Genomic DNA, 12,936 nt, shown 5'->3' with positions numbered 1-12,936 from the left:
CAATATGCTCATTAAAAATGCCTCAGGGTTTTTTTCCTAGAGTAATTTTGAGTATGTTTTAAATTTCGCATGCACACAATTCCTTTTTTTAAAAAACTTCTCCACAACCCCACCATAAGTGTATTATGGTTCCCTCTACCTCCTTGGATTTCCAACAAAGATTGCACCTCGTATATTTTGGCAAGGTTTTGAAGGTGTTATGTGCCACCTGTAAAACATTTTCATAATGTTTCCTTTTATAGAATAGCAGGCGGTGAACCTTATATCAGCCTTTAGAAGCCTATCCCACTGTTCTAGGTATATTCCCTGTCCGATGTCTTGGGCCCATTTGATCTGTACTTCTTTTACTACATCATCTTTTACATTCCATTCCAATAATAAATCATATACTTTTGATTTAAAAAATTGTTATTTCCTACTACAACTTTTTGTAATTTTGATTCTTCCTTCTCAAAGCCTAATTTTTTTATCCAAATTAAAGAGGTTGCTTAGCTGATGGTATTGAAGCCAGTCTGTGAAGTGGTGCCTTATATCTTCAAATAATTTCAACTTTTTCTGGTCTTCTTCTTCTTTTAATAGTTGCCTATACAGTGCCCAGTTCCCTGTCGTATTTAGTTTTTTTAACCGCGAAAGCCTCTAATAGAGACAGCCACCATGGTGTGTTTGGTTCTAGTAATGGTTGATATGTAGCCCACCCTTTGTATAAAGCACTCCTGATGATATGGTTGTTAAATCCTTTGTGGATTTTTATTTTGTCGTAACTCAGGTAAGCGTGCCACCCATATATGTTATCAAAGTTTTCTAGGTCTAATAGATCTAATTTTCCCAATAAAATCCAATCCTTTATTCAGATTAAACACTCAGCTTCGTAATAAATTTTGAAATTTGGCAACGCACATCCTCCTCTCTCTTTCCTACCCATCAATAGTTTGTAACTGATTCACAGTTTCTTTCCTTGCCAGATCAATTTTGTTAAAACTTTCATCCAATTCTCGAAACAATCTTTTTTTGTTATGATTGGAATCATCTGAAAGAGGAAAAGTGGACAATATATTCATTTTTCTTACTGAAATTCTTCCCCAGAATGATAGTTTCAATCTTGACCAGATTTCTAGATCTCTTCATATTTCTTTCCAGGTCTCTTTATAGTTGTCCTCATACAAATTAATGTTTTTCATTGTAATTTGGATGCCCAAATATTTTGCTTTTTTGACTGTTTCCAATCCTGTTATTTCTCTCAAATCTTTTTTTCCTGAATATTTTTGACCATTAGTTTTGTTTTGGCTTTGTTGAGTCTGAATCCCGACACTTCACCAAATTCTATTATTTTTTCTAAAGCTTTAGCTTTAGCTTTATCTTCTACTGTTAATATAGCATCGGCAAAAGCCTTCAGCCTGAAGGACCTTTTCCCTAACGTAATCTTCTTGATTTCTTCCTCCTTCCTTGTTATTGAATTTAATATTTCTAATGTTAATATGAACAGTAACAGGGATAAGGGGCAGCCTTGTCATGTTCCTCTTTCTATAGAAATATAGAAAGACTCCTACTTGCTAAAATCTGGAAAGGAAACTACATAGCTACAAAGGAAGATGGGCTACATAAACTTTTAGAATTTATTGAGTTGGCAAAATTAACTGCAATAATAAGATATCAAACAAACCAGAAACTAAGGTCACAATGGAAATGATTTGAAGAATACATGAGCAAACACTGTTCTAAAGACAACATGCTGATATGTTTAGATTAAGTTTGTAAAGTTGGCTCTGAAAACAAATATTAGTAAAACAACAATACCAAGGATGAGAGATACAAATTGCAATGTAAATAAGAACATTAATGAAAAGAAATGACAAATAATGATGGAGGGAAGTGACTTAAATGTAGCATTTATGTTGGTATTCCTGCATTGTTTGTATTTAAGTTTTGGTATATGTGTGGTTGTATGTGCATTGTAAATAATAATAAAAATAATAAATAAGTAAAAAGAGGAAGGGAAAACTTAACTTTGCTCTATCCAAACCATGGTTGTCACAAGGCCCCATGAAGCTACAATTCCCAGTTTCCTGGGGAGAAGGACTGACTGCTAAACTACTCTGTAGCTCTCAAGACAGAGAAACCAGTAGGATAACACTTCAGTCTCCCAGGACATTCAATACAAGATCTCAAAGCTGCTGTCTTATTACAAGAGAATTTCAGAAATAGACTTGAAAGAGAAGTTGCTGAATTACATCTTATCACCAAACTGAAAACTATGGAGAGACCTGGTCTGAACAGAGATATTGGATTCTTGTCTGCATACATGCATCTGCATACTATCCCTTGCTTTTCCTGTTGGACTAATTGCAGTCATGAACAGTCATCAACAGGTTTACTATAACAACTGGGCCAATCACCCATCTCCCACTACCCTTCTGAGAAATACCCCACCCTCCTAGTATATATAAGGGTCTGGTGACTTCTGTTTCAGTGTATCTGAAGAAGTGTGCATGCACACGAAAGCTTATACCAGAACAAACTTAGTTGGCCCATTAGGTGCTACTGGACAATTTTTAAAAAATTTATTTCGACTGCGTCAGACCAACCTTCCTGAATCTGTAGCTCTGTGAGGAGAACTGAGGTCTCTTAAAGACTCTCAGCCCCTGCATCAAACCACAGTTCCCAGGATTCTTTGGGAGGAAGCCATGACTGTTAAAAGTGGTATAAGAGAACTTTAAATGCTTGGTGCAGATGTGACCTTCGTTGCAGGTCTCCTCCACTTACCACCTCTAAATTTAGAGTTTGCAGCCACTGGAAAAAAAATCACTCTACGCTAAGCTTACATTTCAGGGGAAATCCCTCTGTCAATCAATGTATTGACCAGCAAGAAGGAAGTAAAGCAGGTTGTGTGTTTGTTTGCTTCTTTTGTGCTTCTGTGTGTGTGTGTTTTTAAAAGCAGAAAGAGCCCGCAATCTCTGCTGGGGAGCAGAACTATGGATCCTGCAAAAGATTCCTGCATCGCAGGGGGTTGGACTAGATGACACCGGGGTCCCTTAGTGCTATGAATTTATGTCAAGTTTGCAACCTCTGTTCTTTCTCAGCCGCTTGAGTTCTGTGCCTATCTTTGAAGTCATGGGAATGAAGCATACAAAGACTATGGCTTCCTAATTTAGGTCAGGATTGTCAAACAGTCATCAGGGGATTTGAGAGAGGGTGGGGGTGGGATCCATTAAAAGAGGCGTCTGATCATCTCGGCTTCTCATTGGCAGCCTCCACACACAAACACCATGGTGGAAGGAAGAGTGACAGCAGAGACAGGGAGCTTTCTTTTGCTGCTTGGAAGACAAGAAACATGCCTACTCAAAGCTTTAAGGAGGACAGTGGTTACAGTAATTTACTTTTCCCCTGCCTTTTAATCCAAGGTGAGAACCTGCAAATTCCCTTTCTACAAAAGCCACAAAGAATCTTATGCCATCTTAAAAATAGGTAAAGGTGACTGTTGAGTCCAGTCGCAGACGACTCTGGGGTTGCAGTGCTCATCTCACTTTACAGGCCAAGGGAGCCAGCGCTTGTCCAGAGACAGTCTTTCCGGGTCATGTGGCCAGCATGACTAAGCCGCTTCTGGTGAAACCGGAGCAGTGCATGGAAACACCATTTACCTTCCTGCCGAAGTGGTACCTATTTATCTACTTGCAGTTTTTGGTGTGCTTTTGAACTGCTAGGTTGGCAGGAGCTGGGACAGAGCAATGGGAGCTCACCCCGTTGTGGAGATTCGAACCACTGACCTTCTGATCAGGAAGCCTGAGAGGCTGAGTGGTTTAGACCACAGTGCCACCCACGTCCCTTAAATGCCACCTTAAAAGCTAGCAAATTTATTATCACATATGTGGTCATAGACCAGAATGCACTTCACCAGATGCATGAACCTGAGTCACAGGTGCATGGTTGGAGTGGAAGTTAGGAAGAAATCAGGTTATGTATCTTGTTAGTTAGTTATTAATCACCTTCCACACATGCAGTTTACAAAATTCAACAACAACAAAAACAGTTAAGAGCAACATTAGATAAAAACCGTGCCCATGGCAGAGGCCACTCATGGAAAAGCCAGTCCAGTATACCTGAAGGAGCGTCTCCACCCCCATCGTTCTGCCCAGACACTGAGGTCCAGCTCTGAGGGCCTTTTGGCGGTTCCCTTGCTGCGAAAAGCCAAGTTACTGTGAACCAGGCAGAGGGCCTTTTCGGTAGTGGCACCAGCCCTGTGGAACGCCCTCCCACCAGATGTCAAAGAGAAAAACAGCTACCAGACTTTTAGAAGACATCTGAAGGCAGCCCTGTTTCGGGAAGCTTTTAATGTTTAATAGACTATTATATTTTAATATTCTGTTGGAAGCCGCCCAGAGTGGCTGGGGAACCGAGCCAGATGGGCGGGGTATAAATAATAAATTTATTATTATTACTATTATTACTACTACTATTATTATTATTATTATTATTATTATTATTATTATTAGAACAAAAATAACTCCAGTTGTTTCTGTAAAGTTAAGTTGATGGGCACCTATCTTATCTCAACAATGGCAGCCACACTGAAAGATCTGCTCCAAGTCACTGTGAAAAGGTCTTCCAATATCTTTGAGACTTGCAGGAGAACCTCTCCCACATACTGCAGTGACCCACTAGGCTTATATAAGGGTTGAAAGTGTCTCTCAAGCAACCTGGTCCTGAGCTGTATAGGGCCGACTCTGGGGTTGCAGCACTCATCTCGCTTTATTGGCCGAGGGAGCTGGCGTACAGCATGTGGCCAGCATGACTAAGCCGCTTCTGGCAAACCAGAGCAGCGCAAGGAAACACTGTCTGCCTTCCCGCTGGAGCGGTACCTATTTATCTACTTGCACTTTGACGTGCTTTCGAACTGCTAAGTTGGCAGGAGCAGGGACCAAGCAACGGGAGCTCACCCCATCACAGGGATTCGAACCACCAACCTTCTGATCGGCAAGTCCTAGGCTCAGTGGTTTAACCCACAGCACTAACCGTGTCCCGCTGGCAGTAGTAGCCACAAGCAACCTAGGTACAGCATTCTTGCACCAGCTGAAACTTCCAGATCAACCTCAAGGGTAGCTGCACACATGTAAAAAGAAGCACAACAGGTTTTATATATATATATCTGGGTTGCCATATGTCCTCATTTTCCAGGACACATCCTTTTTTTTCATGGGCAGATTCTCCGTAGCGCTAAAAGCAGAAGTCAGCAAATGTGTGTCCTCTTTTTTGCTCTTCAAAATATGGCAACCCATATCAGCAAAGCAGGAGATAAATTGAGGTGGGAATCTACTGGAATCTAAAGAAATCTATTGTAGTCAAATTGCGTAGTATGACGTTTTCCAAGATGCAAGCTTGGACCATAATGTTCCACCTGATGTGGAGTTAATCCATTTTTTAATGCAAGGCCACAAAATGCAGCAGACTTTTTTTAAAAAAAGTACTGTATTAATTAAGGCCAAATGAATGGAAAATCTGCATCTATCTGTTAACTATTATTTTAAAGAAAAGCAATTTACATCTTATCAAAGGTCTCTTTCCCCCTCCCCCAACAACCTCAGTAAAAGAAACACAAGACACCCACAGCTGCATTAGTCCAACTTGGAGGCTTTCTGTCTGAATGACTGCAATACCCACAAAATCTAGATCCATTTAGTAAGCAGCTATTTATACCTCCCTTTGATCCTAAATCCTTATCTAATCAAAGAAAAGTAACGTCTATAAAAATCCAGGTTGAAGGGCAGAGAAAGCAGTTTAGCATACACTAGTACAACTTTTTGGTGGGGGGTGGGGTGGGAGCAGATAAAAAAAAATTGGAAAAGAAATAGGAAAGATATGAAATTATGGGGAGGGGGGAGACCAGGAATTCCTCTTTCACAGCTCTCCAATGCCTTTTTGATTTTGTGTACCTATTGCCTTGGCAACCACAACTAAGCATGACCTTTCAGCTGGCTTTTCTTTAGCTGATGGCTGGTGATGTTTTCTCCTTCAGTGCTAATGAGTGAAACTAAAGATGTTCCTTGCCGGTTTGTGATGGCTGGTGCCTACTAGCTATGAAATCTCCCTAACTGCTTGGGTAGGGGCTGGAGAAAAACAGTCTGGGCAGTCATAACATAGCCAGACAAGGAAGTCTTCAGTTTTGGAACTGACTTGGGGGAAAAGAGGGAGAAGAATGGATTAAGAAAAGAAGTTGTGTGTGGGGGGGGGAGAGATATTTGCACGCAGGCACATGCACGCACACACACGCACGCACACACGATTTATTCATTTACAGTTATAAATTGCTTCCCAGACTATATCTCAAAACAATTTGGCAATAAAAACATTTACACAATTATGACAATTAAAAAACCATTAAAAACACTTCCATATGTAAAAAATAAAATACATTTCATAGGTAAAAGCAATTTCAAATCCAGTACAAATACAGATTGGGTTGCATCACCCTTCATTGCAAGTGCTGGTAGAGGGGTCAGTCAGCTTCTCCAAGTATTTCCTAGTCTTTCTGGGCCATTTACCTGTAATTTCCCTGGCAAAAGATGTGCCTGGACCACGTACCATTAAGGAACATCAAAGCATTCATCCTAGCAGTCTTAAATCTCTGCTGTCCAAACCCAAATCCTTCACAACAAACATATAAAGAAAGCTTGCCGCAATTTAATCTGCGTCAGAGGGGGGGGGTCTACCTACCCTCGCTTTTTAGAAGCAGGACTGCATCTTGCAATCGTTAGCTGACCTTTGTTTCACCCCTGCCATTATTTGCGCCGTTGCTAAACCTTTTAAACTGCTCCTTGAGCAGATTGTGCCATTGAATCAATTTCAATTAAACTCCTTCCCTGAACATATTGCCCGTGACCTTCCTTCAGATTCCTTGATGTCCCCAGGGAGGTTCGCAGCAGGTTTAAGGGGCTTTTTCAGCCAGGGAGCCACATTCCCTCACATGCAACCTTTTGGGGGTGCCACCTGGCAATGGGGAGCAGGGCCAGAGGGCAAAGTGGGAGGGGCTACAGCCAAAAGTGGGTGGAAGAACCGGTGGAACTCTTAGCTTTGTACAATAGGCTACGTTCCAGCATCATAAAATCTGGAAGTTTTTGAATGACACACAAACACCCCCTCCATATCTGCCATTTAGGCAAGCTAGAAATGCTATCTGAGTGCAAAGACACATTCCAACGAAGCAAAAGCACTCAAAGGGGATGCAGAGCAGAGGTGTTGTGCCCATGGAGAAGGAGTGTGTTCTAGATCTTGGGAGAGTCCCAAAGGCCAGATAGAGAGGCTGGGGAGGGGACACATTCAGCACACTGGCCTGAGGTTCCCCACCCTTACATTGGAACAGCTTTTCCCCTCAAAATTGAGTCCCCTGCTGTTGCTGGACTACAACTCCCACCATCCCAAGCTAGCAGGACCATTGGTCAGGGATGTTGGGAGCTGTAGACCAACAACAGCAGGAGGAGACCCAAGGTTGAGAAGCACTGCTTTAGAGAGGCTTCATCCTTACCCAGTACCCTAGTTAACCTTGGCATAAAAAAGCTGAAGAATCAAGACCTGCCTCAACCTTCTGCAGGGCTGGGGAACACCTCTGCCCTTCTTCTCTCACCATCCCATTGGCCATCCTTGGTGGGGCTGCTGGGAGTTGTCAATCAGCAACATCTGGATGGCCAAAAGCTCCCTACCCCAACCTACTGGGTTAATAGAACAGTAAGATTCTTCTGATTAAGGGGGAAGTGGCAGGAGCACTTATAGAAGAAACGCCCTGGTGCATCAGCAGCACCACAACTGCATGCCTTCCTCTGCCCCAGCTGCAACAAAGCATATCTCTCCCGTATCAGTCTCTACAGCCAAAGCAGGCGCTGCAACCTTCCAACAGCTTGACCTCAGCCCAAAGCTACACTCCTCCTTTGTCTCTCAAGACAGACAGATGCCAACCAGAGAGGACAGAGAGAGAGAGGTTGATCCAGGGTCTCAAAATATAACCCTGCCAGCTTCCAGTCTCTTAACTGCTCAACACCCTAGAAGGTTTACAGCAACTTAGCCAGGAAGGCCAAGGGCTGAGCAGAACTGCAGAGAGAATCAGGTGGCCGATGCAGAGTGTGCAGCTTGAAGACATGCTGAACTAGCAAGCAGGTCAGATCAGAGACGCATGTGCTGAGGCATTGCATGGATACGTGTGTGTCCTCCCTCCAGTAATGCAGACCCCATACAGTTGAGCCTGCTGCTAGTTCCCCACAGCTGAGCACACTCACCACCACCTCAATGCAATGTGGAGCTGGACCGAAACTTACAATGAGCCCCCTCTCTTCCAGTAGACAGTAGCCCTCACATTCCTTTCCCCTAACTGCAGATTTCCCAGGAAAAGAATGTCCCTACATTCATATACAGACACACTGGAGGAACACTTGAGTTCACAAATACAGTATCTCGATGGGACAATCGCCTGTGAAAATGCGCAGCTTGGCATGTGCATCTCTAAAACCCCAGCACTGCCTTCGTGGCCAGACTGGGAAGATGTTGATTCTGCCGCTACAGGCATCTGAGCTAATTAAAAGCCCAGGCAAGCCGACCAGGGCTAGATACAGTAGCTCACAGTGCCGTGCAGTCTTTCCCAAGTTCTAAGTTTGTTTGTTTGTTTGTTTGTTTGTTTGTTTGTTTGTTTGTTTGTTTGTTTATAAGGTTTCTTACCGACCCAAGGTCCCAGGGCAAGTTGCAAGCAATAGAAAACAACAATGATAAAAACAGATGCAATTGTAAAATGGACAGAGCAACATACATTCAGCAGAAGAAGTGGGTCCATCAAAACAAAAGAGAGAAACTGTCAAAAGGTCAAGGTAAGGAGGTGCATTTTCAGCATCCAACAAAGCTGTACAATGAAGGTGCCAAACTGATACTGATGCCCTGGGAAGATAAGTGTACGGCTCCATTTAATCAATGGGTGGAAGCTATGATGACCCTTACGGCTTATAGATGTGCACCTCATGTGGACAAGTATCATGACATTTGGAACGCATTTGTATATAATGTCGTCAGTTAGCTCAGTTGGTTGAGGTTGAGGCTCTCAATTCCTTGGTTATTCAAGGGATGCGGAGCCAGATGCTGTTGAATGCCCACTCCCATCAGCTCTAGCCAGCATGGCCAATCGCCAGGGATGATGGGAGCTAGAATTCAACATCATCTGGAGGGCTACAGGTTTGCCCAGTCCTGCCCTAAACAAACCCACTAGAGAAGACATTGTACTTGATTGTACACAAGCATAACATTTCAATGAACAATTCATAATCAAAACAGAAAAATCTGCCATTGTCTCTTCTTCTACTCCAAACATACTACATATAATGAGACTATAAAGGATAAAATATAGCTCAGGATTTCTGAAATGATGCATGCCGTTTTAGGGAGAATGGCTTTTGTAAATCATTATTCTGCAGCCACACTCCTCTGTTTGTTACCCTTGAGGTTTGGGGCTTCTCCAGACCACCTGTTTATCCATTCATCCTGATTGATTTTCCGGGAGACTAGATGAAGTTGCCTATTTAATTAGCATTGCCTTGATTTGTTTGCGGGGAGGTTAGATGGTACTATGTCAAAGCAAGGGCTGCAAATTCCTGTACATTTTCCTGTCACTTTCCTTATTGCATAAAGTCTAATCTTTTGAGGAAGTGAGTTTGTTGCAATAAAGACATTCCCATCAACTATAATTGTGCAACCTGAATTTGCCAGAATCCCATTCGAAAATAGTCTCAGTCCAGAATTGTCCTGTGCCTGGTCTTTATTGAGCATTCATTCTTATTTGTTTAAAGTGTGGTTAATGATTAGTATTCATCCTGATTTACTTTGGGGGCATTTATACACCTTCTAATTAACAATTTGTTAATTCCACACTTTTTGGAACATTTCCCTGTTACTTTCCTAACTGCAAAAAGACAGTGTTGTCGTTTTTAAGAGGATTTGTTGTGCCAGAGATACAGAGTGCTGTATTCCACCTTAATTGCAGAAAATAACTATGCACTTGAACGCCACAGAAAGGTGACAGTCTTGAAGCACCCCTGGTCTATGGAGGTGGGTTTGAATTAGCACCATTAGAAATAATTTTTTGGAATGACCCAGATTTAGTTCACTTTAAAAGGGGACGAGTTTAAAAGGAAGCGACAGCAGCTCTAATGTGAAGTTTTACAAACTGACACACTGAAATCGCAGTGGGCGGCACACTGAGGACAAAATGTTTCAAATTAGTATTTCATTCCAAAAGGTTCTTACTAATTGAAGAGTCGGTAAGGTGATGGCTGAATTATACATAAGAGTTTCTCTGATTTCTCTCTGTCAAGGGTCATGCTAGCTGCTAGAGTAACTTCAATATTTAATTCTTCCTGCTAAACAGAGGAATGTTTGCCTCGTTTTCACTTCCCGGACAGAGCTGAGAGCAGCATTTTGAACCTCACAACGACCTTGTAAAGCAGACCAAGCCAAACATTAGGGTGCCTAGTAAACATGCCAGCAGAGCAGAAATTAGAATCCAGATTCTGCAAATCCAATTTTCAGACATAGAGGTGACTAACAGTTGGTCAAGGAGATACTGTTTGTTAAGTTGTGGGTGAACATATCAGACGACACAGAGATTCTTCCAAAGCAGCTCTTTATTTGTAAGATGAAACAGAACTGAACTGAAGGGCTCAGTCAGCCTGCTTCTATAGAGCTCCAGTACCTCGTTACTGTAACAACTTTCTAAAACTATCCAATCACTGAACGTCACTTTCGACCTTTCATTTGCATAACTCTCTACAGTATCCATCCATTCACTGAACGTCACTTTCGACCCTTCATTTGCATAACTATCTACAGTATCCCCCTGTTGGCCCAGGGTGAGAACTTCAGTACATAACTCTGTTGTTATCTGGTCTTTGATGATGAATCCACCAACTTTTGATAAAGACGTAGAATAATAATAATAATTATTATTTTACACTTTTGTTCCCAACAAATAGAAAATAGCATGTGAGAGATATAGCATATACACCAGCCTTCCTCAACTTGGTGCCTTCCTGCTGTTTTTGTACTGCAACTCCCATCATCCTGGACCAGACGCAATGATGGCTGGGGCTGATGGGAGTTAGAGTGCAAGACATGTTGGGGACGCCAGGTTGCAGAAGGCTGACTTACAGTTTCCCACAAAAACAGAGGAGCTGTCAATGTCCGCTTTAGTCTGTGCATCACAATGGAGTATTAGGTCCAGTTAGGTCCTCTGCCTAAGCCTAGTATTTGTTTCAAAGAGCTGACACTTTCCCTTGACCCAGGCCTAGAAAACGTGTGTCTGAGAGACTTTTCATTTGTCCTGCTGTTTTACTTGGGAAAAACTCACTGTTTACCACTGAATTAGAATAAATGTCAAGCTACGGGGGTGGGTGGGTAGAATTGATGTTTGTTCCATTTCAGTGGTGGGCAGCAGGTTTTTTTCTGGGGAAAGCAATGTGAGAAGCAGAAGAGTGGAGAAGACCACAGACACTCAGGGATGGAATTATTCCATTACAAATGGGAGTCCAGCTACGTCTGAGCTGCTTGCAGATGACCTTCTGGCCATTCAATGAGCATTCACTCTGATTTGCTTGCGAGAAGGCTAGATGACGTTGCATCACAGCAAGCGCGTTTCCCCATCACTTTCCTTACTGCAAAAAGTCAGGTATTTGGCAGGAGAAGGAGGTTTGTCGTGTAAGACAACCTAATCAGTTTTAACTGCACAATCTGAATTTGCAGGTATGTGACTGAATCACCAACCTAAAATGGCAACAGTCTGGAAGTGTCCCTGAAGGACTAAAGATTTCCCATCCTTCACACCGACATATGTGTAGCTTTTTGGATCCAAAATTATTTCGTTAATTTGTGTCACTGGGGTTGGGAATCAAGGGAAGGGATTGTTATGCAACAGGCAAAAAACAATCAAATGTTTAAAATGTTAATTTTCTAGGCTAGAGACACGAAAGTGAACGTGTTTGACACTGAGGGGGAGGGTGGAAACTGTTTAGGAAGGAATCACTCTGTGGATTCTTCTATGTAATTCTCAGGATTCCCAGCTGCCTGGTGTTATCGGAGGCACTGCTAAGACCCAGTTGCCTCTAAAAGAAGCCTGTTTATACTTTTGAAAGGAGAGTAGTGAATGGTTAGCATCTCACTCACTCACAAACCCTCACATTCTACAATCACGTAACCTGAATGATAGCAGACTGCTGGATTGCACAGGCTAAAGGTTACTCATATTAAAAGGCACACTGTGGCCTAGTGTGAAAAGTTGTGGCTGGCATATAAAGCTTAAAACAAGCCATGGTTCTATATAAATCAAGGGGAAACTCTCTCTCTCTCTCTCTCTCTCTCTCTCTCTCTCTCTCTCTCTCTTTCCCTCTCTCTCTTTCCCACTCATAAATTGCCTGACAATGGGTTTTACTGCAGGACTTAATTTGCGTCCTGGTTGTCAACATGGCCCAGTTGTGAGGGCCTGAGAAAGCTATGCTGGTCACATGAGAAGGCTGCCTCCTCCTCCTCCTCAGCAAGAAAGGACAGTGGCTCCATTTGTCTTCAAGATCTGTCTCCAATTAGAGAAAGAGGAGAGCTTTTTCAACCGGCTTGCTACCCGTCCCCTCGGCTTTTTCATGACGCATCATAGGAGAATGCATTTAAAAGCGGAATGCAAAGAGCATAGGCAAGGAGACAAGAGAGCAATTGTGTGGAGGCAGGACTCACAACAGGCCTGTCCATTTTTTTCATGCTTCCCTTTCTTCTTCTTCTGCCTGCCTGCCTTCTTCCCTGGCTCCTCTCTCTTAACGCAAAAATATTTCAACAGCTTCTGCAGTGGGTGTGGGCCCTTTTACCTGAGGGAAGAAAAGCACTCATCCCCATGTGCACAAAAATACAGTTATTACACAGAGACCTGCAATGCTG

The 12,936-nt window shown here is 42.6% G+C and overlaps 1 protein-coding gene across 2 annotated transcripts in view; it reads right to left on the bottom strand.

The window, feature by feature from the left end:
- Window positions 1–12,936, bottom strand: part of GPR50 (G protein-coupled receptor 50) — a gene marked incomplete at its 5' end in the record, with an annotated part of 75,235 nt that overhangs the window by 58,174 nt on the left and 4,125 nt on the right. The window contains one exon of one of the 2 annotated variants that reach the window (XR_014215353.1): window positions 10,626–12,866. The exons of the other annotated variant lie outside the window; for it this stretch is intronic. Of the gene's footprint in view, window positions 1–10,625; window positions 12,867–12,936 lie in introns of those variants that run through there. 2 annotated transcript variants of the gene reach the window in all.

Source organism: Podarcis vaucheri, assembly GCF_965113315.1.
Source record: "Podarcis vaucheri genome assembly, chromosome: Z".
NCBI lineage: Eukaryota > Metazoa > Chordata > Lepidosauria > Squamata > Lacertidae > Podarcis > Podarcis vaucheri.
The sequence above is the reverse complement of the archived record's forward strand: the minus strand, read 5'-3'. Positions and strand labels throughout refer to the sequence as shown.